Raw genomic sequence first — 25,328 nt, forward strand, 5'->3', positions numbered from 1 at the left:
ACTCCTGTACATCTATTCAAATGGCTACCCAGACTATTTGCATTGCCCCCACCCCCACCACCCTCTTTCAAATCAAATCAAAGTTTATTTGTCACGTGTGCCGAATACAACAGGTGTAGTAGACCTTACAGTGAAATGCTGACTTACAGGATCTAACCAATAGTGCGGAAAAAAGTGTGTGTGTGTGTGTGTGTGTGTGTGTGTGTGTGTGTGTGTGTGTGTGTGTGTGTGTGTGTGTGTGTGTGTGTGTGTGTGTGTGTGTGTGTGTGTGTGTGTGTGTGTGTGTGTGTAGGTAAGTAAAGAAATAAAACAACAGTAAAAAGACATTTGAAAATAAGAGTAGCAAGGCTATATACAGACACCGATTAGTCAGGCTGATTGAGGTAGTATGTACATGTAGATATGGTTAAAGTGACTATGCATATATGATGAACAGAGAGTAGCAGCAGCATAAAAAGAGGGGTTGGCGGGTGGTGGGACACAATGCAGATAGCCGGTTAGCCAATGTGCAGGGAGCACTGGTTGGTCGGCCCAGTTGAGGTAGTATGTACATGAATGTATAGTTAAAGTGACTATGCATATAAGATAAACATAGAGTAGCAGCAGCATAAAAGAGGGGTTGGGGGGGAGGGGCACACAATGCAAATAGTCTGGGTAACCATTACCTGTTCAGGAGTCTTATGGCTTGGGGGTAAAAACTGTTGAGAAGCCTTTTTGTGCTAGACTTGGCAATCCGGTACCGCTTGCCATGCGGTAGTAGACAGAACAGTCTATGACCGGGGTGGCTGGGGTCTTTGACAATTTTTAGGGCCTTCCTCTGACACCGCCTGGTGTAGAGGTCCTGGATGGCAGGCAGCTTATCCCCAGTGGTGTATTGGGCTGTACGCACTACCCTCTGAAGTGCCTTGTGGTCAGAGGCCGAGCAATTGCCGTACCAGGCAGTGATTGAACTGGTCAGGATGCTCTCGATGTTGCAGCTGTAGAACCTTTTGAGGATCTCAGGACCCATGCCAAATCTTTTTAGTTTCCTGAGGGGGAATAGGCTTTGTCGTGCCCTCTTCATGACTGTCTTAGTGTGTTTGGACCATTCTAGTTTGTTGTTGATGTGGACACCAAGGAATTTGAAGCTCTCAACCTGCTCCACTACACCACCGTCGATGAGAATGGGGACGTGCTTGGTGCTCCTTTTCCTGTTCCTGTAGTCCACAATCATCTCCTTAGTCTTGGTTACGTTGAGGGAAAGGTTGTTATTCTGGGCCCACCTGGCCAGGTCTCTGACCTCCTCCCTATAGGCTGTCTCGTTGTTGTCGGTGATCAGGCCTACCACTGTTGTGTCGTCACAGCTAATATGTAGAAGATCTATTCCTGTATGGACAAAGTACCTCTGATCAAGGTCGACTGATCAGGTCCTCCTTGTCCCTGTAATCAGCAGCTGCTGTTTTAGAGGGGGGGGGGGGGGGGATAATTACAGTGGCAGTTTGGAAGAAAAAAAAATCCATTCAGAAAGTTTCCTTAAAGTAGTCTGTCTGAACTCCATCTCGTAATAAGAGACAAATTTGTACCTTTTTACCAGCTCGGAGATTCAAACCAGCAACCTTTCAGTTACTGGCCCAACGCTCTAACCACTAGGCTGCCTGCATGACTCAAGTAGTATTGTACTGCCGTCTCAAGTAGTATTGTACTGCCGTCCCAAGTAGTATTTTACTGGGTGACTTTCACTTTTACTTAAGTAATTTTGACAATTGGGTACTTTTCCACCACTGCTCATTAGAGTCCTCTGGCCACTTTGAACAACATGATCTTTCATAGACACTGCTTCCCACATGGGAATGACTGCAGCAGGTCATGATTAAAGACAGTACAATATGACGATAGGCAGAATGACTGCAGCAGGTCATGATTAAAGACAGTACAGTATGACAATAGACAGAATGACTGCAGCAGGTCATGATTAAAGACAGTACAGTATGACGATAGACAGAATGACTGCAGCAGGTCATGATTAAAGACAGTACAGTATGACGATAGACAGAATGACTGCAGCAGGTCATGATTAAAGACAGTACAGTATGACAATAGACAGAATGACTGCAGCAGGTCATGATTAAAGACAGTACAGTATGACGATAGACAGAATGACTGCAGCAGGTCATGATTAAAGACAGTACAGTATGACGATAGACAGAATGACTGCAGCAGGTCATGATTAAAGACAGTACAGTATGACGATAGACAGAATGACTGCAGCAGGTCATGATTAAAGACAGTACAGTATGACAATAGACAGAATGACTGCAGCAGGTCATGATTAAAGACAGTACAGTATGACGATAGACAGAATGACTGCAGCAGGTCATGATTAAAGACAGTACAGTATGACGATAGACAGAATGACTGCAGCAGGTCATGATTAAAGACAGTACAGTATGACGATAGACAGAATGACTGCAGCAGGTCATGATTAAAGACAGTACAGTATGACAATAGACAGAATGACTGCAGCAGGTCATGATTAAAGACAGTACAGTATGACGATAGACAGAATGACTGCAGCAGGTCATGATTAAAGACAGTACAGTATGACGATAGACAGAATGACTGCAGCAGGTCATGATTAAAGACAGTACAGTATGAAGATAGACAGAATGACTGCAGCAGGTCATGATTAAAGACAGTACAGTATGACGATAGACAGAATGACTGCAGCAGGTCATGATTAAAGACAGTACAGTATGACGATAGACAGAATGACTGCTTCTCCAATAGAAATCCCTGATCACACTTGCAGGTGATGTCATGGCGACGTTGGCTAGCTAAGCTCATGCGTAGAAACACGTCATCGGGTCTAACGGTTGCCTCGCGCCGACCTGTGCACGTGCATGCCGTTAAAACAAAGGCACTCTGCCGAAAATTAAATTAAGACCATAAAACAACATTATTTTCCACAGCCAATTTTGATTTTGCAGCTGGCATATCTAGAGGAAATCGCGCAGTTCTGCCTCCAGGTCAAGATTCATGACAAACATCAACCTGCGACTGGGAGAGTTAATGTAAAATCAATGACAAAATTGTTGAGAAGCCTTTTTTTTTTGACTTGGCACTCCGGTACCGCTTGCCATGTGGTTTAAGAGAGAACAGTCTATGACTGGGGACGCTGGGGTCTTTGACAATTTTTAGGGCCTTCCTCTGACACCGCCTGGTGTAGAGGTCCTGGATGGCAGGCAGCTTAGCTCCAGTGATGTACTGGGCCGTACGCTTTACCCTCTGTAGTGCCTTGCGGTCAGAGGCTGAGCAATTGCCGTACCAGGCAGTGATGCAACCAACCACAGATGGGTCTATAATGAGGTACAGAATACATATCTAGCTGAACCAACCACAGATGGGTCTATAATGAGGTACAGAATACATATCTAGCTGAACCAACCACAGATGGGTATATAATGAGGTACAGAATACATATCTAGCTGAACCAACCACAGATGGGTATATAATGAGGTACAGAATACATATCTAGCTGAACCAACCACAGATGGGTATATAATGAGGTACAGAATACATATCTAGCTGAACCAACCATCGATGGGTCTATAATGAGGTACAGAATACATATCTAGCTGAACCAACCACAGACGGGTCTATAATGAGGTACAGAATACATATCTAGCTGAACCAACCACAGATGGGTCTATAATGAGGTACAGAATACATATCTAGCTGAACCAACCACAGATGGGTATATAATGAGGTACAGAATACATATCTAGCTGAACCAACCACAGATGGGTATATAATGAGGTACAGAATACATATCTAGCTGAACCAACCACAGATGGGTATATAATGAGGTGCAGAATACATATCTAGCTGAACCAACCACAGATGGGTATATAATGAGGTACAGAATACATATCTAGCTGAACCAACCACAGATGGGTCTATAATGAGGTACAGAATACATATCTAGCTGAACCAACCACAGATGGGTCTATAATGAGGTACAGAATACATATCTAGCTGAACCAACCACAGACGGGTCTATAATGAGGTACAGAATACATATCTAGCTGAACCAACCACAGATGGGTCTATAATGAGGTACAGAATACATATCTAGCTGAACCAACCGTAGAACCACTGAAAGCTCCTGCGTGTCGGTATCTTCACTAGTGGTTCCCAGCACCAAACCTGTAAACAATCATGTTCACATGTATCTTCAGATACCCAGTTGGATCCCCTTCTGCTGGAAACTTCGCAAGAAGATAAACACACAAACATTAAATGTTTCAACAGAAGTCAAGGGGTACATTTACATGTGGTAAAGGAAAAACAACATCTGAAAAGTGGTTTCTAGAAATAAAAAGTAAGGAACAAGATGTTTTCATCATATTGAATATGAACTTTGTAGTAGAGTGGAGTTGCTGGTTAAAAATCATGCAGATCACTATTCATCCAGACTACCTGGCATAAGTCCTTTCCACAGTGCTACTGCTTGGAGTTAGGGTTAGTGTTAGGGTTAGGGTTGGGTTGGTGTTAAGGTTGGGTTAGGGTTAGAGTTGGGGTTGGGTTAGGGTTGGGTTAGGGTTCGAGTTGGTGTTGGATTAGGGTTAGGGGTGGGTTAGAGTTAGAGTTAAGGGTTAGGGTTAAGGATAGAGTTGGATTTGGGTTAGGGTTGGGTTGTGATGGTGTTAAGGTTAGGTTGGGGTTAGGGTTAGAGTTGTGGTTGGGTTAGGGTTAGGTTGAGGTTGGGTTGGTGTTAGGGTCGGGTTAGGGTTGAGGACAGGGTTGGGGTTAGTGTCAGAGTTAGGGTTATGGATAGGGATGGGTTGAAGCTAGGGCTAGGCTTAGAGTTGGGGTTGGGTTAGGGTTGGGTTAGGGTTAGGGCTGGGTTAGGGTTAAGGATAGAGTTGGGTTAGGGTTATGGTTGGGTTAGGGTTGGGTTAGAGTTAGGGTTGGGTTAGGGTTAAGGATAGGGTTGGGTTAGGGTTGAGTTGGTGTTAGGGTTAGTGTTGGGTTAGGGTTGGGGCTGGGTTAGGGTTAAGGATAGAGTTGGGTTAGGGTTAGTGTTGGGTTAGGGTTGAGTTGGTGTTAGGGTTAGTGTTGGGTTAGGGTTGTGTTAGGGTTAGGGTTGGGTAAGGATTTGGTTAGGGTTAAGGATAGAGTGGTGTTACGGTTGGGTTAGGGTTATGGATAGAGTTGGGTTGGGGTTGGGGTTGGGTTAGGGTTAAGGATATAGTTCGGTTAGGGTTGGGTTAGGGTTTGGTTGCATTGGTGTTCAGGTTAGTTTTGGGTTAGGGTTGAGGTTAGGGTTGGGTTAGGCTTAAGGATAGAGTTGGGTTAGGGTTGTGTTGTGTTGGTGTTAAGGTTTGGTTGGGGTTAGGGTTAGAGTTGCGGTTGGGTTAGGGTTAGGATTGGGTTGTGGTTAGGGTTAGAGTTGTGGTTGGGTTAGGGTTAGGATTGGGTTGGGGTTGGGTTGGTGTTAGGGTTGGCTTAGGGTTGAGGACAGGGTTGGGGTTAGTGTCAGAGTTAGGGTTATGGATAGGGATGGGTTGAAGCTAGGGTTAGGTTTAGAGTTGGGGTTAGGGTTGGGTTAGGGTTAGGGCTGGGTTAGGGTTGGGGTTGGGTTAGAGTTAGGGTTGGGTTAGGGTTAAGGATAGGGTTGGGTTGCATTGGGTGGACATGAGTCTAAGGTCTAAGGTATAATTCATTCTCTGTATTGACCTGATTGAGTCTAATGTGTGAGGATATATAGTTCATTCTTTGTATTGACCTGATTGAGTCTAATGTGTGAGGATATATAAATCATTCTCTGTATTGACCTGATTGAGTCTAATGTGTGAGGATATATAGTTCATTCTCTGTATTGACCTGATTGAGTCTAATGTGTGAGGATATATAGTTCATTCTCTGTATTGACCTGATTGAGTCTAATGTGTGAGGATATATAAATCATTCTCTGTATTGACCTGATTGAGTCTAAGGTGTGAGGATATATAGTTCATTCTCTGTATTGACCTGATTGAACCCTATTTCTAGTCCTGTAAACAGAGACACAACAACATACATGGAATTCTGTTTAACACGGATTAATGAATTTTTTTACTTGTTTTTTCTAAATAAAACATTTTAGTCATTTTAATTTGTAACTCTCTCCGTATGGCAGATTCTCAGTAGGTTTCCATATTCCATGAACCTAACAGCCTGGCAGGCCTACTTAGAGAGAGAGAGAGAGAGAGAGTGATTCTTTAACAAGTTTGGCTCATTGGACAGGTCAGAGTCTATGTTTGTGAGAGATAGGGGAGTGTGGAGATGGAGAGAGGAGCGAAGAGAGAGAGGGGAGTGTGGAGACGGAGAGAGGAGCGAAGAGAGAGAGGGAGATACTAGAGATATTATCACCAACTACCACTAGAGGGAGAATAAAGAACAGTTTTGTTAGTTTGTCATTCTTACATCCATGGTCACAAAACGAACCCATCATTGTGGCAGAGAGAGAGAGAATCTGAGTGTTATCCAGTCTTCTATCACTCTGCCTGTGAAGACACAATGATGACCTCCTCAAATTGCACCCTAAAGTGCATTACTTTTGACCACAGACCTATTGGCACTGGTCAAAGGTAGTGCACTACAGTATGTAGGGAATAGGGTGTTATAGAGCTCTGGTCAAAGGTAGTGCACTACACAGGGAATAGGGTTCCACTTGGAACAGAGCCTCAGACTTGAATCACTGGTCCTGGAGACTGCAAGTTGTTCATACGGTATTGTTTTTAATGATTAACCTTGAAATGCAGTGGGCTGAATCAGGGTCACAGTGTTTATTGGAAATCTTAAACAAATCTACTTTGAAACAAAGGTATTCACCTCACACACATGGTTATGGGCTGAAAGAAAATAAGACATTTGTACTAATTCAGATAGAGTAGAAATGTATTACATTTAGTTTTTTTCATCCCAATTTACACTTTATATACAGAAGACTGAAATATAACAAAACCATTTGGCATAGAAACACCGGCCTTAAAAAATAATTACTGTTTATTAATTATGAAATTATAAGAAATATGAATAACATTCCACCATGAGGTCACTAGGTAATCTGACTGCTGGAAAGGACTCCAGGTAATAATGATAAAATATGAATAACATTCCACCATGAGGTCACTAGGTAATCTGACTGCAGGAAAGGACTCCAGGTAATAATGATAAAATATGAATAACATTCCACCATGAGGTCACTAGGTAATCTGACTGCAGGAAAGGACTCCAGGTAATAATGATAAAATATGAATAACATTCCACCATGAGGTCACTAGGTAATCTGACTGCAGGAAAGGACTCCAGGTAATAATGATAAAATATGAATAACATTCCACCATGAGGTCACTAGGTAATCTGACTGCAGGAAAGGACTCCAGGTAATAATGGTAAAATATGAATAACATTCCACCATGAGGTCACTAGGTAATCTGACTGCAGGAAAGGACTCCAGGTAATAATGATAAAATATGAATAACATTCCACCATGAGGTCACTAGGTAATCTGACTGCAGGAAAGGACTCCAGGTAATAATGATAAAATATGAATAACATTCTACCATGAGGTCACTAGGTAATCTGACGGCAGGAAAGGACTCCAGGTAATAATGATAAAATATGAATAACATTCCACCATGAGGTCACTAGGTAATCTGACTGCAGGAAAGGACTCCAGGTAATAATGATAAAATATGAATAACATTCCACCATGAGGTCACTAGGTAATCTGACTGCAGGAAAGGACTCCAGGTAATAATGATAAAATATGAATTACATTCCACCATGAGGTCACTAGGTAATCTGACTGCAGGAAAGGACTCCAGGTAATAATGATAAAATATGAATAACATTCCACCATGAGGTCACTAGGTAATCTGACTGCAGGAAAGGACTCCAGGTAATAATGATAAAATATGAATTACATTCCACCATGAGGTCACTAGGTAATCTGACTGCAGGAAAGGACTCCAGGTAATAATGATAAAATATGAATAACATTCCACCATGAGGCCACTAGGTAATCTGACTGCAGGAAAGGACTCCAGGTAATAATGATAAAATATGAATAACATTCCACCATGAGGTCACTAGGTAATCTGACTGCAGGAAAGGACTCCAGGTAATAATGATAAAATATGAATTACATTCCACCATGAGGTCACTAGGTAATCTGACTGCAGGAAAGGACTCCAGGTAATAATGATAAAATATGAATAACATTCCACCATGAGGTCACTAGGTAATCTGACTGCAGGAAAGGACTCCAGGTAATAATGATAAAATATGAATAACATTCCACCATGAGGCCACTAGGTAATCTGACTGCAGGAAAGGACTCCAGGTAATAATGATAAAATATGAATAACATTCCACCATGAGGTCACTAGGTAATCTGACTGCAGGAAAGGACTCCAGGTAATAATGATAAAATATGAATAACATTCCACCATGAAGCCACTAGGTAATCTGACTGCAGGAAAGGACTCCAGGTAATAATGATAAAATATGAATAACATTCCACCATGAGGTCACTAGGTAATCTGACTGCATGAAAGGACTCCAGGTAATAATGATAAAATATGAATAACATTCTACCATGAGGCCACTAGGTAATCTGACTGCAGGAAAGGACTCCAGGTAATAATGATAAAATATGAATAACATTCCACCATGAGGTCACTAGGTAATCTGACTGCAGGAAAGGACTCCAGGTAATAATGATAAAATATGAATAACATTCCACCATGAGGTCACTAGGTAATCTGACTGCAGGAAAGGACTCCAGGTAATAATGATAAAATATGAATTACATTCCACCATGAGGTCACTAGGTAATCTGACTGCAGGAAAGGACTCCAGGTAATAATGATAAAATATGAATAACATTCCACCATGAGGTCACTAGGTAATCTGACTGCAGGAAAGGACTCCAGGTAATAATGATAAAATATGAATAACATTCCACCATGAGGTCACTAGGTAATCTGACTGCAGGAAAGGACTCCAGGTAATAATGGTAAAATATGAATAACATTCCACCATGAAGCCACTAGGTAATCTGACTGCAGGAAAGTGGTAGCTACACAGAGATGTTATTGTAAACCCATGGCTTTTCTCGAAAACAGGTTTAACTGGGTTTCTGATTATGCTGACATGGGGTCAGTGCCTCTAAACCTTAACAGGAATGACGGTATCCTAAGTTCATCACTAACAGAAAGTACACAAAGTTTCTTGACATTGGGGAGGTGAATAAACTGTTCCCTTGGTTTCTTTCTCAGCACAAAGGAAAATGTCACTGATTTGACATGTTCTGGTTTTGAATTCAGGCTGCAAGGTAAGGATCCTACCAGGGATTATTTATGTATGATGTTGGTAGAATGTTGAAGATACAGAGCCACTTGTCATTAGGAAGGTGCTCTCTCAGCAGAACGGAAAATATTTCAATTACTTGACACGTTCTGGTTGTGAATTCAAGCTACAAGGTAAGAATCTTCCAGGGATTATTGTAAAGTGTGTAGGGACATTAAATGTATGGTGTTATTATAGTATAGTGAATGACAGTAAAACACTCAGATATAACAGTCCATTTCACCTGGGACAGCTACGTGACAGTTCAATCATACAAAATGGCGCTAACTGGGCGTAGGCAAGTCAAATTCAAAAACATTGTTAATATATTCGCATATTGTAGTTATTTTACAATTTGTATATTTGTTATGTATTATAGTTCAATGACAGGCTGGATCTCTGTTTAGGGGTCAGTGCTCTAAAATGAGTCTCTCTGGGGAGAGAGAGGAGGGACCTGCCTCTAAAATGAGTCTCTATGGGGAACATGACACCAAAGCTAAGAGGTGAGATTACAATTTTGTTGTTTATATCCAAAACGCTATATCCTTAATTTATTCACATTTGTGTTTTTTCATCAGAAATGAAGGCTTCTGGGTACCTTCATGTGTAAAATATTACTGTTCTAAGATTCATAGATTTTAGTGTCTGATATTTTCTCCTAAACTTCAACTGAGCGGCGCAGAGACACCATTCATATGTGTGCAGACTCGTTACAACTCCATCTGTAAACACAAAGTGATTTATCCGTCTGTGACCAAGAGAAAGTGGTTTTAGTTCAATTCTATGAAATTATTTAGTATTTTTTTCATTTTTGGGGCTGAACATCACAGCGAAAATTGTTACATCACAGCAAGATGAAACTAATATTGCTACATTCTCTAGATTCTACCGTATCATTTGATCTACAGAGCCCCACAGTGGAGGTGTTATAATACCCATAACACCTAGCAGCCAAACAGGGAAATGGTTCCAATAGTTTTATAGAGCCCCACAGTGGAGGTGTCATAGTACCCATAACACCTAGCGGTCAAACAGGGAAATGGTTCCAATAGTTTTATAGAGCCCCACAGTGGAGGTGTCATAGTACCCATAACACCTAGCGGTCAAACAGGGAAATGGTTCCAATAGTTTTATAGAGCCCCACAGTGGAGGTGTCATAGTACCCATAACACCTAGCGGTCAAACAGGGAAATGGTTCCAATAGTTTTATAGAGCCCCACAGTGGAGGTGTCATAGTACCCATAACACCTAGCGGTCAAACAGGGAAATGGTTCCAATAGTTTTATAGAGCCCCACAGTGGAGGTGTCATAGTACCCATAACACCTAGCGGTCAAACAGGGAAATGGTTCCAATAGTTTTATAGAGCCCCACAGTGGAGGTGTTATAGTACCCATAACACCTAGTGGTCAAACAGGGAAATGGTTCCAATAGTTTTTTAGAGCCCCACAGTGGAGGTGTTATAGTACCCATAACACCTAGCGGTCAAACAGGGAAATGGTTCCAATAGTTTTATAGCGCCCCACAGTGGAGGTGTTATAATACCCATAACACCTAGTGGTCAAACGGAAATGGTTCCAATAGTTTTATAGAGCCCCACAGTGGAGGTGTCATAATACCCATAACACCTAGTGGTCAAACAGGGAAATGGTTCCAATAGTTTTATAGAGCCCCACAGTGGAGGTGTCATAATACCCATAACGCCTAGTGGTCAAACAGGGAAATGGTTCCAATAGTTTTTCCAATAAAAAACATGAGCTGTCGCACACCCAGATAATTTTTATTAATGTGGAAGTTCTGACTAATGGCTAAACTATAAGCTATAAAAAATAGAGTCCCACACTCCACATATAAACTCCCAGTAATTTATTGGGTAAATCACCAATGTTTCAGCATCACTGTGCCTTCTTCAGGGTGATGTCATGAATACTTCAACCAGGTTATGTAGACAAACAGTGCAATTAGTGCAACCAATGGCAATAGTGAGGGGTGTGTCATAATTGTTAAGTTAAATAGAATGAATTGAGTGAAACTGTTAAAAAACAATAGTTTATGGCATATTAAATATATTAGGCTATTAGGCTAAGAATATATTAGGCTAAGAATAAATCCATTTAAAGAGAGAATTATTCAAAAGAATGCCCTGAGATCAAAGTCAATATTCAGACCACTAGGGGTCCATGTTTTTAGACAGGATATCCAGTAAGCCTCCCTTTGTAGTAGTAGGATCTCCATGTTACCTCCTCTCCTTGGTAGAGCAACATGGTCAATGCCTGTGTATTTGAGGGAGGTGATAGGATGGTTAGCTTCAACAATGCCTGTGTATTTGAGGGAGGTGATAGGATGGTTAGCTTCAACAATGCCTGTGTATTTGAGGGAGGTGATTGGATGGTTAGCTTCAACAATGCCTGTGTATTTGAGGGAGGAGATTGGATGGTTAGCTTCAACAAAGTGAGCTGCTACTGGATAGTCAATGTTCTTACACCTGATTGAGCTGCGGTGTTCAGCTATGCACTGTTTTAATTGTCTTTTCGTTTGTCCTACGTAGGCTTCCACATGAACAGGTGATGAGATAGATTACTCCCTTGGTCTTGCATGAGGTGATACCTCTAACAGGGATTGTTCTACCTGTATGTGGGTGTCTGAAGAAGGATGTTTTTTTAGTGCTATTGCACTGTGCTCATGAGCCATGTTTGTAGTTCCCATTTGGAATGGCTGTCAAGAGTGTCTGAATGGGCTCAGGGGCAGGTCAGATCTCACCAAGATATCTCCAATATTGTGACCACGCTTATAGACCACCAGTGGGGGTTCCTTATAGACCACCAGTGGGGGTTCCTTACAGACCGCCAGTGGGGGTTCCTTATAGACCACCAGTGGGGGTTCCTTATAGACCACCAGTGGGGTTCCTTATAGACAACAAGTGGGGGTTCCTTATAGACCACCAGTGGGGGTTCCTTATAGACCACAAGTGGGGGTTCCTTACAGACCACCAGTGGGGGTTCCTTATAGACCACCAGTGGGGTTCCTTATAGACCACCAGTGGGGGTTCCTTATAGACCACCAGTGGGGGTTCCTTATAGACCACCAGTGGGGGTTCCTTATAGACAACCAGTGGGGGTTCCTTATAGACCACCAGTGGGGGTTCCTTATAGACCACCAGTGGGGGTTCCTTATAGACCACCAGTGGGGGTTCCTTATAGACCACCAGTGGGGGTTCCTTATAGACCACCAGTGGGGGTTCCTTATAGACCACCAGTGGGAGTTCCTTATAGACCACCAGTGGGGGTTCCTTGAAGAGGTGTGTGATTGTTTTGTCTGACTGCAGAATATTCCAGTGCTTTTCCAGTATTGCTATCTATCAGAATACTTGGTGTACTTGGTGCAAAAGACGGCTCTTTTTCTTCTTTGGTTGAGTTTTTAGTAATTCCTCTGTTGGTTTTTGAGATATTTTCATCATTGCTGCATCAAGAGTTCTGTCCTTTTAGCCTCTCATTTTGAATTTATCTGTAACTTCTTAGCATTGCTGTCAAAATCCAAAAGTTTTTCTACCATACAGCTTTCACATAGGGAATTGTAGTAACACTTAAAATAAGGGATGTGTTTCGTATAGGGTGGGGTGGTGCGGCGGTCCTTCTGGGCAAATTTTGTCATCAAAGTATGTCAATCTCTGGATTTATGGTGTTTACAAGACAACTGTGAACTGGGAAGTTTGAATTATGACGTCTGTGATCTTCAGGTCGGAGCTCTAGAAAGAGGCCAGAGTCCCCCACTTGGAATTATGAGTTGGATGACCGTTCAAACCGTATTTTCTCAGTCGGAGCTCGTTTTTTTCAGAGTTTCCAGTTGTCCTGAACTCACTGAAGTCTGAGATTTCCCAGTTTCCAGTTGTTTTGAACGCAGCAGAAGTCATGCTGGATTCACAGCACGGCCAATTTATTTAACCTTTTCTGTCCCATGGTGTTGCATGTGAATGTTTATCCTTTTAAGCTTGGAAAAGAGACCCTTAAACTCAGAATTGGACCACACACCCTCTCACCTGAATTGCTGGCTAGTGACTGCTTTGCAATACGTGCAGTTAGCCACTGATTCCTTCCAAACCACTCATTGCTAGCTAAGATTTTGAACGTATGATGTTGACATGATCAGTCCAATCAAAGCTAAGGTAGATATAACGTGATTTGACAATTTCATCTGTGGCCAATGACCTTGAGCCTTTTGGATGGGCACTTCTAATGTAACTCTATGGCAGCACCCAATGGGCTTGAATTTTCGAGCTCTCCCTGTAGATTTTGTGGTGACGTAGTGTCTCCATGAGTGACAGAACACTGAGCCAATCAAGGCGCAACTACAGAACATTACCAACCCCTACGCTCAGTATTTTCCTCTGGCTGCCCCTCCACCACAGAAAGCACTGAGCTAGGCTGAAACACCTGCATTTAGGAAGTGCCTAACTCAAGACAACAACAAAAAAAGCATGTTTGTATGCAGCTTTATTATTATTTGTTTTACATTGTTTGCAAACTAATATGTGACACGTATTAACTAGGCAAGTCAGTACAAATTCTTATTTACAATCATGCCTACCCCGGCCAAACCCGGACGATGCTGGGCCAATTGTGTGCCTCCCTATGGGACTCCCAATCACGGACGGATTCGAACCAGGTACTGGCAGTGTGTTAGACAACTGTGCCAGTCGGGTGCCAATGTATATTGTATGTTGACTTTGACATGTTGTGGCTTTCGGATTTACAATATAAAAGAATATAAATATGAAGACTCGTATTTCACTTACCAGTCTAATGTAACGTTAGCATCCTCTCCTTTAGCTGTTGTCTCAAAAAAATGTATGCAAGAATATCGTCAAAAATCTCTATACTTGGACATTGATTTAGCTTTTCCAGTATTAGTAGCCATATTGTAAGTTCAAAATTTGCAAAACACTTCGTTTTCATAACTTTCATAACTCACAGATATGCGTAACGCGCTTCGCCATATATTTGCATAAATGGCCTAAAGGAACTAGCCTCCTGCGCGCAAGGTAAGCAATTGTGGTGGGATAGGTGGGGCAGGTTTGAGACTGATCTAAGGAATTAACAAGAAAAATACACTTTATTTCTCAGCTGCCTCACCAATGTCTGTCCCTGAATTAATAACTTTTAATTGCTAAATATTTCCAATAGATGGAAGCATAAGATCACAAAGCATCAGTTATAGGCTACAAGCAGCAAAATGATTGACATAAAATAGCATGCAACCACAGACTATATGTCCCATGATTTTCTAAAATGGTTACTCATTACTTTAGTTAACTATATATCTCATATTAGGGCTGTGTTGCTTTAGGGAGAGAAACAAAAAATGTGACTATAGCAGGTTTTGAACCCTGGGTAAATTATTACTAGTCAGAACCTCAACTCTAGTAAACATGCATTATAAAAATCATGTTAATATCTGATATTGCGAGTAAACAACCTTGGAATAGAAAAGACAAGAGAGCATCTTCCAGCCCTCCAATAAATTACATCATTCAATTACATCATTCATGTTGAGGTAAATTTACCTCAACATGCCCCTGGAGAAGGCAGAGCGACGACACCAGCTTTTTAGCGGGGCTGAGTTGACTACTAGAGAGAGAAGGCAGAGTGGGTCGATGCTGGTTGATGAATTAGAGAATGAATGTACTGGGAAAATACGTTTTTCTCGACCAGAGGTGACTGAATTAATGTTCAGGCTTAATGATAATCGTTATATTAATGAAGTATAAAACATGATCATAAAAACAGGTAATAATAAACATGAATCATCGTTATATTACTTTACAGTAATCTGTTAAATGCTTTTTCAGTCCTTCCTCTTGCGGTAGCAGTGTGGAAAGGGACAGAAAGAAGCGTGGGGAGTGGTGGTGTATCCAGGGAGAAATAAACATATCTTCTGAAATATTATTTGTGGTCTTATGTTCCCATCTATTGGAATTATGTAGCAACTGCAGTAGTAGAATAATTTGTAATTCCTTACAAAAGTACTAATTAATAAGAATTGCAAGATATAACATTCTGTAGTTCATTTTACCACTTACAACCATAAAATAACCATTTATAGCATAACAAACAATGAAACTGACATCAACCAAAAACACCATACATGTAGTTAATTATATAAAAATAAATATATTTATTTAGATGGGCGACATTATCTGTTCCTCAACTGTAGTGTATGATATACCATATTTATACCATCCGAGTCTGTGTTTTTATCTTCTGTGAAAAACACAGTTTCAAATTTTGCAGCATAAGACAAAATCGAGCCCGTCGGTCACATTTGACTGTATAAAACCTAGCAGTACTACTGATTTCTCTGAGAGTGAGGCAGATATATATTATTACTGTATAAAACCTAGCAGTACTACTGATTTCTCTGAGAGTGAGACAGATATATATTATTACTGTGTTAAACCTAGCAGTACTACTGATTTCTCTGAGAGTGAGGTAGATATATATTATTACTGTGTAAAACCTACCAGTACTACTAATTTCTCTGAGAGTGAGGTAGATATATATTATTACTGTATAAAACCTAGCAGTACTACTGATTTCTCTGAGAGTGAGGCAGATATATATTATTACTGTGTAAAACCTACCAGTACTACTAATTTCTCTGAGAGTGAGGTAGATATATATTATTACTGTATAAAACCTAGCAGTACTACTGATTTCTCTGAGAGTGAGGTAGATATATATTATTACTGTGTTAAACCTAGCAGTACTACTGATTTCTCTGAGAGTGAGGCAGATATATATTATTACTGTGTAAAACCTAGCAGTACTACTGATTTCTCTGAGAGTGAGGCAGATATATATTATTACTGAATAAAACCTAACAGTACTACTGATTTCTCTGAGAGTGAGGCAGATATATATTATTACTGTGTAAAACCTAGCAGTGCTACTGATTTCTCTGAGAGTGAGGCAGATATATATTATTACTGTATAAACCTAGCAGTACCACTGATTTCTCTGAGAGTGAGGCAGATATATAGCATTTAGCAAATACCCATGACTATTTGTCTCTCTGAAATGAAACCATCAAGTGATAGATTTTAAACAAATACATGTCTACCATTGAACATCCCCATCCAATGACTTGATAGTGAACAAACACAACAATCTCTTTCATAATTTCTTTAAGAAACAAGAGCAAATGTAAGGACATTTCTGAAAAGTGATATATAGTGTTTTGGAACTCTTCTTATGTTTCCCCATCTGAGCTCAGAGTAGATGAGAGATGTAATGTTTGTCTCTGTTGTGTTGAAGCCCAATCAAGCAGGAGAGACCAGCCTCCCCTGTACCCAGCTGTGTGTCCATAAAGAGTGACTGGTCTATGGAGCAACCTATACAGTTTAGAGAGGGAGACTTTTCTACTGAACAAAGGTAAGAAGAACTCATGGGTCATGGTCAGTGAGTTAAACAACACTGTCTCTAGTCATTTCTCCTCTCCCATTTTCCCATTTCTTTTTGTTGTTTTCATAATCCATAGGCTAATCCTTTAGTCCATTTTCATAGTCCTAAAATAATATTAAACAAACACAACATTCCCTCCCTGTTTGTGTGTGTTTGTGTTTGTGTCTGTGCGTCTCTGTGAGTCTGTGTGTGTGTTTGAACTCCCTGGATGTGGAGATGTAATCTCTATCCTGATTGCCTAGTCAGTTTAACCTCTACCTACATGTACATATTACCTCAATTATAGCCTCATTATTACCTCAACTACCTGGTACCCCTGCACATTGACTCAGTACTGGTACTCCTTATAGTCTCATTATTACCTCAACTACCTGGTACCCCTGGACATTGACTCAGTACTGGTACTCCTTGTAGTCTCATTATTACCTCAACTACCTGGTACCCCTGCACATTGACTCAGTACTGGTACTCCTTATAGTCTCATTATTACCTCAACTACCTGGTACCCTGCACATTGACTCAGTACTGGTACTCCTTATAGTCTCATTATTACCTCAACTACCTGGTACCCCTGGACATTGACTCAGTACTGGTACTCCTTGTAGTCTCATTATTACCTCAACTACCTGGTACCCCTGCACATTGACTCAGTACTGGTACTCCTTATAGTCTCATTATTACCTCAACTACCTGGTCCCCCTGCACATTGACTCAGTACTGGTACTCCTTATAGCCTCATTATTACCTCAACTACCTGGTACCCCTGCACATTGACTCAGTACTGGTACTCCTTGTAGTCTCATTATTACCTCAACTACCTGGTACCCCTGCACATTGACTCAGTACTGGTTCTCCTTATAGTCTCGTTATCGTTATTTTATTGTTATTATTTATTTTTTATCAAATACAATTCGATTTGATTTGAATCTCATTGGCAGAAACACGTCATTGGGTCTACCTTTCATCTCGTGCTGAACAGATCATTTTCGGATGTTGAATCCCGGTGGCTGGAAAAACTCCCTAGAAAGGCAGGAACATAGGAAGAAACCTAGAGAGGAACCAGGCTATGAGGAGTGACCAGTCCTCTGCTGGCTGTGCTGGGTAGAGAGGAACCAGGCTATGAGGGGTGGCCAGTCCTCTTCTGGCTGTGCCGGGTGGAGATTATAAGAGAACATGGCCATTAAGGCCAGATCGTTCTTCAAGATGTTCAAATGTTCCTAGATGACCAGCAGGGTGAAATAATAATCACAGTGGTTATAGAGGTTGCAACAGGTAAGCACCTCAGGAGTAAATGTCAGGTTGCTTTTCATAGTTGAGCATTCAGAGGTTGAGGGAGGGAGAAAACGGAATGGATTGGGGTGGGAGGGAGGGAGGGAGGGAGGGAGGGAGGGAGGGAGGGAGGGAGGGAGGGAGGGAGGGAGGGAGGGAGGGAGAGGGAGAGGGAGGGAGGGAGAGAGAGAGAGGGAGGGAGGGAGAGAGAGAGAGAGGGAGGGAGGGATAGACAGAGGGAGGGAGGGAGGGAGAGAGAGAGAGGGAGGGAGGGAGAGAGAGGGAGGGAGGGAGGGAGGGATAGACAGACGGAGGGAGGGAGGGAGGGAGGGAGAGGGAGGGAGAGAGGGAGAGAGAGAGAGGGAGAGGGAGGGAGAGAGAGAGGGAGAGGGAGGGAGAGGGAGAGGGAGGGAGGGAGAGAGGGAGAGGGAGGGAGGGAGGGATAGACAGACGGAGGGAGGGAGGGAGGGAGGGAGAAAGAGGGAGGGAGGGAGGGAGGGATAGACAGACGGAGGGAGGGAGGGAGGGAGGGAGGGAGAAAGAGGGAGGGAGGGAGGGAGGGAGGGAGGGAGGGAGGGGGAGAGAGAGAGAGAGGGAGGGATAGACAGACGGAGGGAGGGAGGGAGGGAGGGATAGACAGACGGAGGGATAGACAGACGGAGGGAGGGAGGGAGGGAGAAAGAGGGAGGGAGTGAGGGAGGGAGGGGGAGAGAGAGAGAGAGAGAGAGGGAGGGAGGGATAGACAGACAGACGGAGGGAGGGAGGGAGGGAGGGGGTTGAAACTACAGTTTCGGGACAAGGTATCACGTCTGGTGGACAGGTCATAGTTCATATCCATTTATGAAGAATTGTTTACATTTATTTCCAAAATAAATATTAAGATGAATGCAGTGACTGACTTACTGTAAATCTCTCTGGATAAGAGCATCTGCTAAATCAGGGGTTCTCAATCCGGGGTCTGTGGAGGTACTGCAGGGGTTCCACGGCACCCTGACTGTACTCGTTGCAATGTAAGATATTTGATAGAATTTTCACATGACACGATCACTTTGTCTACTCTTAATTATTGCCTAATATAATGGAATGCATATTTTCTTTACAAATTCTGATCGTTGTTACAATAAGAATTTTGACAATTTTACCGTTATATCAACACACTCCTCACACCCGTTTAACAACTCTAAATAGCTTTGGCATAGTAGGCATCAAGTCCCTTGCCAATAATGTTGTCTACAACGTTGCATACAATGTTCATGTTCATCAAACACATATTACACCTTAGATGCCTTCAATTTGCCCAGTTTATAGCCATGCCCAATTTAGGATTGTTTTTTAACAACGTGATGTTGCGCTCCAAAGGGATAACTTGAAATAACATGATGTAGATAATTAAATAATCAAAAGAAAAACGTGTTAATTTTACACTCTTAGAAAAGAAGGTTCCTTATAGAACCAAAAAGGCTTCTATCACTTCCTTAATATATGGAATCACTAAAAGTTATATATTTTTGGGTTCAGTGAAGAAGAACCTCTATAGTTCTGATCAACGAAAGGTGAACGTTTTGAGGTTGTGAACCCAGCAGCCCTCCAGTGGTCAGATCAATTCCTCCTGTTTTTACCAGCACCCGGCCCTGGATATAAACCAGCCACCTTTCGACCACAGGTCCAACTCCTGCCACAGCTCCAGCTCCTTAGCCGCTGGGCGAAAACCTGAGTAAATCTTGGGAAATTAGCATAAATTAATCTGCCAAAATGAAGACAAAATGCTTTGGAGACATACATGGTATCACTTGTTATACATAAGTATTATACATAAATCATTGCCAAAAGCACAAGACATATATTATTAATGGATTGATCATATAGAAATATAAAACATTATTTTTAACTACTACAAAGCATTTACATGTGGAGCAGGAACCACTGACTCGCTGCATTATTCTATAGTACTATCAAGACACCTGCTGTTAACTCTTATTAACTACTTAGGACAGCTCACGAGGTGTCCTAAATATCTGCCGACTAGGTGGGCCAAGAGACTTCATGCATAGCTTTAATTTATACCCATAAGTGTCAAATGTCTTTATTCTCAGCATTTACACGACCAATGTTCTACTTTGAGACGCTTTGTGGACATGGGCCTAGATCTCAAAATATTGTTATAAAAAAAGTGGAACGTTTGTTGAACATAATAATAATAAAAAATGAATATTACTAATGTAACCCACTTTAAAGACTGGGTTTAGTTGATTGTGTTGCACTGCTCATGTCCGCTTTCTGGAACTGTCCACGTACAGAACTGTCCGCGGGCGCTTCCGGTGTGGCGCCAAGCATATTCTCCGGTTACGCGCAGAGTGGGCTGAGGTGATTTTGGAGAATAATGACTGAGTTTGTTACCGAAGTTTATTGTTCAATTTGCTTTTTGCTTTACGGGCAGGGACAGTATGAGTGTAGCCAGATCCTTTTCACTCTCTATCCTCGTTTCATTTTGTGTTTCACCGGATTCGTCATCATCATCGAGACGAGGGACAGACGAACGACCTGCTAGTTATCCTAGCTAGTCGGTACAGCTAGGTAAGCTAGCTAGCTACTCTACCAGCAGCATCCTAGTTATCCTAGCTAGTCGGTACAGCTAGGTAAGCTAGCTAGCTACTCTACCAGCAGCATCCTAGTTATCCTAGCTAGTCGGTACAGCTAGGTAAGCTAGCTAGCTACTCTACCAGCAGCATCCTAGTTATCCTAGCTAGTCGGTACAGCTAGGTAAGCTAGCTAGCTACTCTACCAGCAGCATCCTAGTTATCCTAGCTAGTCGGTACAGCTAGGTAAGCTAGCTAGCTACTCTACCAGCAGCATCCTAGTTATCCTAGCTAGTCGGTACAGCTAGGTAAGCTAGCTAGCTAATCTACCAGCAGCATCCTAGTTATCCTAGCTAGTTGGTACAGCTAGGTAAGCTAGCTAGCTACTCTACCAGCAGCATCCTAGTTATCCTGGCTAGTCGGTACAGCTAGGTAAGCTAGCTAGCTACTCTACCAGCAGCATCCTAGTTATCCTATCCTCCCTCTCTCGTTGACGGATGCTGGCTACCTCTGTCCGGTTCTCCTCTCTTCACTAGATGGACGGTAACTTTAATGTTTAACCCCTCTGTGTCCAAGGACCAATCTTTTGAATATCATTTTCGGGGCGCCTCAAGTAGGCTGGACACATTCCATTTTTGTTTTATTCTCAGCTGCCTCACCAATGTCTGTAAGTAAATTAATAACTTTTAATTGCTAAATATTTTCAATAGATGGCAGCATAAGACCACGAAACATCAGTTATTTGCTAACGTTACATGCAGCAATATGATTGACATAAAATAGCATGCAACCACAGACTATATGTCCCATGATTTTCTAAAATGGTCACTCATTACTTTAGTTAGCTATATATCTCATTTCAGGGCTGTGTTGCTTTTGGGAGAGCAACAAAATAGTGACTATAGCAGGTATTGATCCCCAGGTAAATTATCACTAGTCAGAACCTCAACCTTAGTATACATACATTATAAAAAATCATCATAATATCTGATATTGCGAGTAAACAACCTCGGAACAGAAAAGACGAGCGCGTCTTCCAGCCCGCCAATAAATGACATAATTCAACCTCCCGGTTAGTAAATTTACCTCAACATTTTACCTTTAAATTAAATTTACCTCAACATGCCTCTGGCTTGCTCGAGAAGGCAGAGCAGGTCGATGCTGGTTGGTGAATTAGAGAATGAATGTACTGGGAAAATACGTTTTTCTCGACCAGAGGTGACTGATTAATGTTCAGGCTTAATGATTATCGTTATATTAATGAAGTGTAAAACATGAGCATAAAAACAGATAATAATAAACATGAATCATAATTATATTACTTCACAGTAATCTGTTAAATGCTTTTTCAGTCCTTCCTCTTGCGTTAGCAGTGTGGAAAGGGACAGAAAGAAGCATGGGGAGTTGTGCTGTATCCAGGGAGAAAACTAAACTAATATTCTGAAATATCATTGTGGTCTTATGCTGCCATCTTTTGGAATTATTTAGAAACTGCAGTAGTGCTGAAAAATGTGTTATTCCTTACTAAAGTAGTAATTACTAATTAATTTTATCACTTACAATCATAAAATAACCACTTATAGCAGGAAGGATTAGTCTATGGATTATAGCATAACAAACAATTTAACTGACATAAACCAAAACACCATACATTTAGTTAATTTAGTTAATTACCAAATTGAGCCGGTCGGTCACATTTGAGAGTGAGGGAGATATATAGCATTTTGCAAAAAAACATGATTTTTGTCTCTCTGAAATGAAACCATCAAGTGACAGATTTTAAAGAAATCCTTGTCTGTGAGAGATGTAATAATTAATACATAATTTCTTTAAACAATAAAAGCTAATTTCTGAAAAGTGATATGTAGCGTTTTGGAATGAAACTCTTCTTATGTTTCCCCATCTGAGCTCAGAGTAGATGAGAGATGTAATGTTTGTCTCTGTCGTGTTGAAGCCCAATCAAGCAGGATAGACCAGCCTCCCCTGTACCCAGCTGTGTGTCCATGAAGTCTATGGATCGTCCTATAGTGTTTAGAGAGGGAGACTTTTCTACTGAACAAAGGTAAGAAGAACTCATGGGTCATGGTCAGTGAGTTAAACAACACTGTCTCTAGTCATTTCTCCTCTCCCATTTTCACATTTATTTTTGTTGTTTTCATAATCCATAGGCTAATACGTCTGTCCATTTTCATAGTCCTAAAACAATATTAAACAAACACAACATTCCCTGTCTGTCTGTCTGTCTGTCTGTCTCTTTGCCCGTCTCTCTGCCTGTCTGTCTGTCTGTCTGTCTGTCTCTTTGCCCGTCTCTCTGCCTGTCTGTCTGTCTGTGTCTGTATGTGTGTCTTTCTCTGTCTGTGTGTCTGTCTGTCTGTCTGTCTGTGTCTGTCTGTCTGTGTCTGTCTCTGTGTCTGTCTCTGTGTCTGTCTCTGTGTCTGTCTCTGTGTCTGTCTCTGTCTTTCTAATTTCTGCCTCTGTCTGTGTGTTTCTCTCTGTGCCTGTCTCTGTGCCTGTCTCTGTGTCTGTCTCTGTGTCTGTCTCTGTGTCTGTCTCTGTGTCTGTCTCTGTCTCTGTGTCTGTCTCTGTGTGCGTGTTACGAATCCCTTTGGCCCTGCAGTCTAGGGGGGATGGCAACGAGACCCGTAACATAACTCATGCAAATTATAATAGTGATAACAGTGAGAACAAATAATCACAGACAACTTAAATTTACCGTCAAACACAATTGGTTTATTTCTAAACACACGGTAATGGGGTGTGAGAAGAGGGGCTGAGCTGGACCCAAGGAAAGAAACAATCATCCAAAAACACCCCTAAGCTACTTTAAGAACAGCTATCTAACTAACCAAAAATACAGTGGGTGGTCTGCCCAGTTCTAACTAGGGTATTTAGACAACAATTACCTACGGGTAGTGTATGCCCAAGGGCGACTTGTCTTGGTATCCCCTTTTCCCACCAACAAACAAACAGCCATGCACCACAACAAAACAATACTCACAGGTACCAGACCACTGTGACATGTATGGGCAAAACAAACGAGTGATCTGCATACAGAGAGAGAGAGAGAGAGAGAGAGATAACACAGAGAGATCGAGCTCTAGAGAAAACCACTGACTGGGGTTTTAAACCAGGGGAAGGGATGTGAGAGGGTAAAGGAGCAGGTGTCTTCTGATTACTGTCTGATTGGGGAATGATGATTGTCACCTGTGAGGGGAGAAGGAGAGAAAAGAAACACACATACAGGATACACACTACCTGTATCCGTAACACTGCATGTCTGTGTCTGCGTCTCTGTGTCTGTCTCTGTCTGTCTCTGTCTGTATCCGTCTCTGTGTCTATCTTTCTAATTTCTGTCTTTCTCTGTGTTTGTCTCTGTCTGTGTGTCTGTCTCTGTCTGTCTTTCTGTCTCTGTGTCTGTCTGTCTGACTCTGTCTTTCTGTCTGTGTGTCTGTTTCTGTCTGTGTGTCTGTCTATGTGTCTGACTCTGCGTTTGTGTGTCTCTGTCTGTCTGTCTGTCTGTCTGTCTGTCTTTCTCATTTCTGTCTGTCTGTCTCTGTCTGTCTCTGACTGTCTGTCCCGCTTTCTGTCTATCTGTCTCTCTTTGTCTGTCTGTGTATCTCTGTTTGTCTGTCTCACTTTCTGTCTGTCTGTCTGTGTCTGTCTGTCTCTGACTGTCTCTGACTGTCTGTCTCTCTGTCTCTTTCTGTCTCTGTTTGTCTGTCTGTCCCGCTTTCTGTCTATGTCTGTTTGCCTGTCTGTCCGTACTCACTCACTCCCTGGATGAGGAGATGTAATCTCATGTTTTGTCCACAGAAACCAACAGGAGATATCAGAGTCAGAGATTCTCAGTGGTCAGTCTTCCCAGAGTCAAACAGACCTGGCTTCCATATTCAGTGTATGTGGTCCTGTTATGAACATTTGTATTTGTTTACCTCAAGTAAAGTTGATCTGTCAATCATTAATTAATGTGTTAATGAGAAAGCATTTCTTCTCTTGCTTAACTTATTTACATGATTTATTTTAGATGCTTGAAGAGAATATTATGACATTTGTGAAGAACGAACTGAAGATGTTCAAGAGGATTCTTAGTCCAGAACTCCCAGAAGGCTTTGAGAGTCAGAAGCAGGATAAGGAAGTGGTGGATGCTGAAGATGAGAAGCAGGAGAGCAGTGCCAGAGAGGGGGCTCTGAAGATCACACTGCACGTCCTGAGGAAAATTAACCAGAAGGAGCTTGCTGACACACTGGAGAAAAGTAAGATCTGTCTGCCTCATGTTGAATGCTGTTTTATAACATTTAAAAGCTGTAGCTTAAGTACAGCTAAAGTAGCTGAGTAACTCAATGATATTGTAGCAGCCTTAACACAACACATAGTGACCTCATCAAGTAGCAGCAGGGATGTGTTGTGGTGATTCATTTAGAGAGAGAGAGAGAGAGAGACAACATTAATAATACCATCATTAATACCAATAATAATATAATCAGTCACACCAGTCTGTAATGCATTATGAAAACATTTACACATTTATACAGTCAGTTAAGAGAATAAATTATTATAATTTTAGACTTTATAACAGTCCTACAATACTGTAGTTATTAAAACAGACAGATATTAATATTAACAGATATTAATATCCTCTGTGTTATTTCT

The 25,328-nt window shown here is 41.7% G+C and overlaps 3 long non-coding RNA genes and 1 pseudogene across 3 annotated transcripts in view; 3 read left to right on the forward strand and 1 right to left on the reverse strand.

The window, feature by feature from the left end:
• Nucleotides 1–25,328, reverse strand: part of LOC115152460 (uncharacterized) — a 313,979-nt gene that overhangs the window by 149,834 nt on the left and 138,817 nt on the right. The gene's annotated exons all lie outside the window — the stretch shown is intronic.
• LOC115152442 (zinc finger protein 208-like) overlaps nt 1–25,328 on the forward strand; it is a 339,225-nt pseudogene that overhangs the window by 145,237 nt on the left and 168,660 nt on the right.
• On the forward strand, nt 9,218–9,797 carry LOC115152453 (uncharacterized). The gene is made up of 2 exons (XR_003867485.1): nt 9,218–9,512; nt 9,786–9,797. It is a non-coding gene; the product is annotated as an uncharacterized LOC115152453 (long non-coding RNA).
• LOC115152450 (uncharacterized) lies at nt 9,847–24,531 on the forward strand. The gene is made up of 4 exons (XR_003867483.1): nt 9,847–9,881; nt 16,687–16,803; nt 22,633–22,740; nt 24,492–24,531. It is a non-coding gene; the product is annotated as an uncharacterized LOC115152450 (long non-coding RNA).

The sequence above is a fragment of the Salmo trutta genome, chromosome 17 (assembly GCF_901001165.1).
Source record: "Salmo trutta chromosome 17, fSalTru1.1, whole genome shotgun sequence".
Taxonomy (NCBI): Eukaryota; Metazoa; Chordata; class Actinopteri; order Salmoniformes; family Salmonidae; genus Salmo; species Salmo trutta.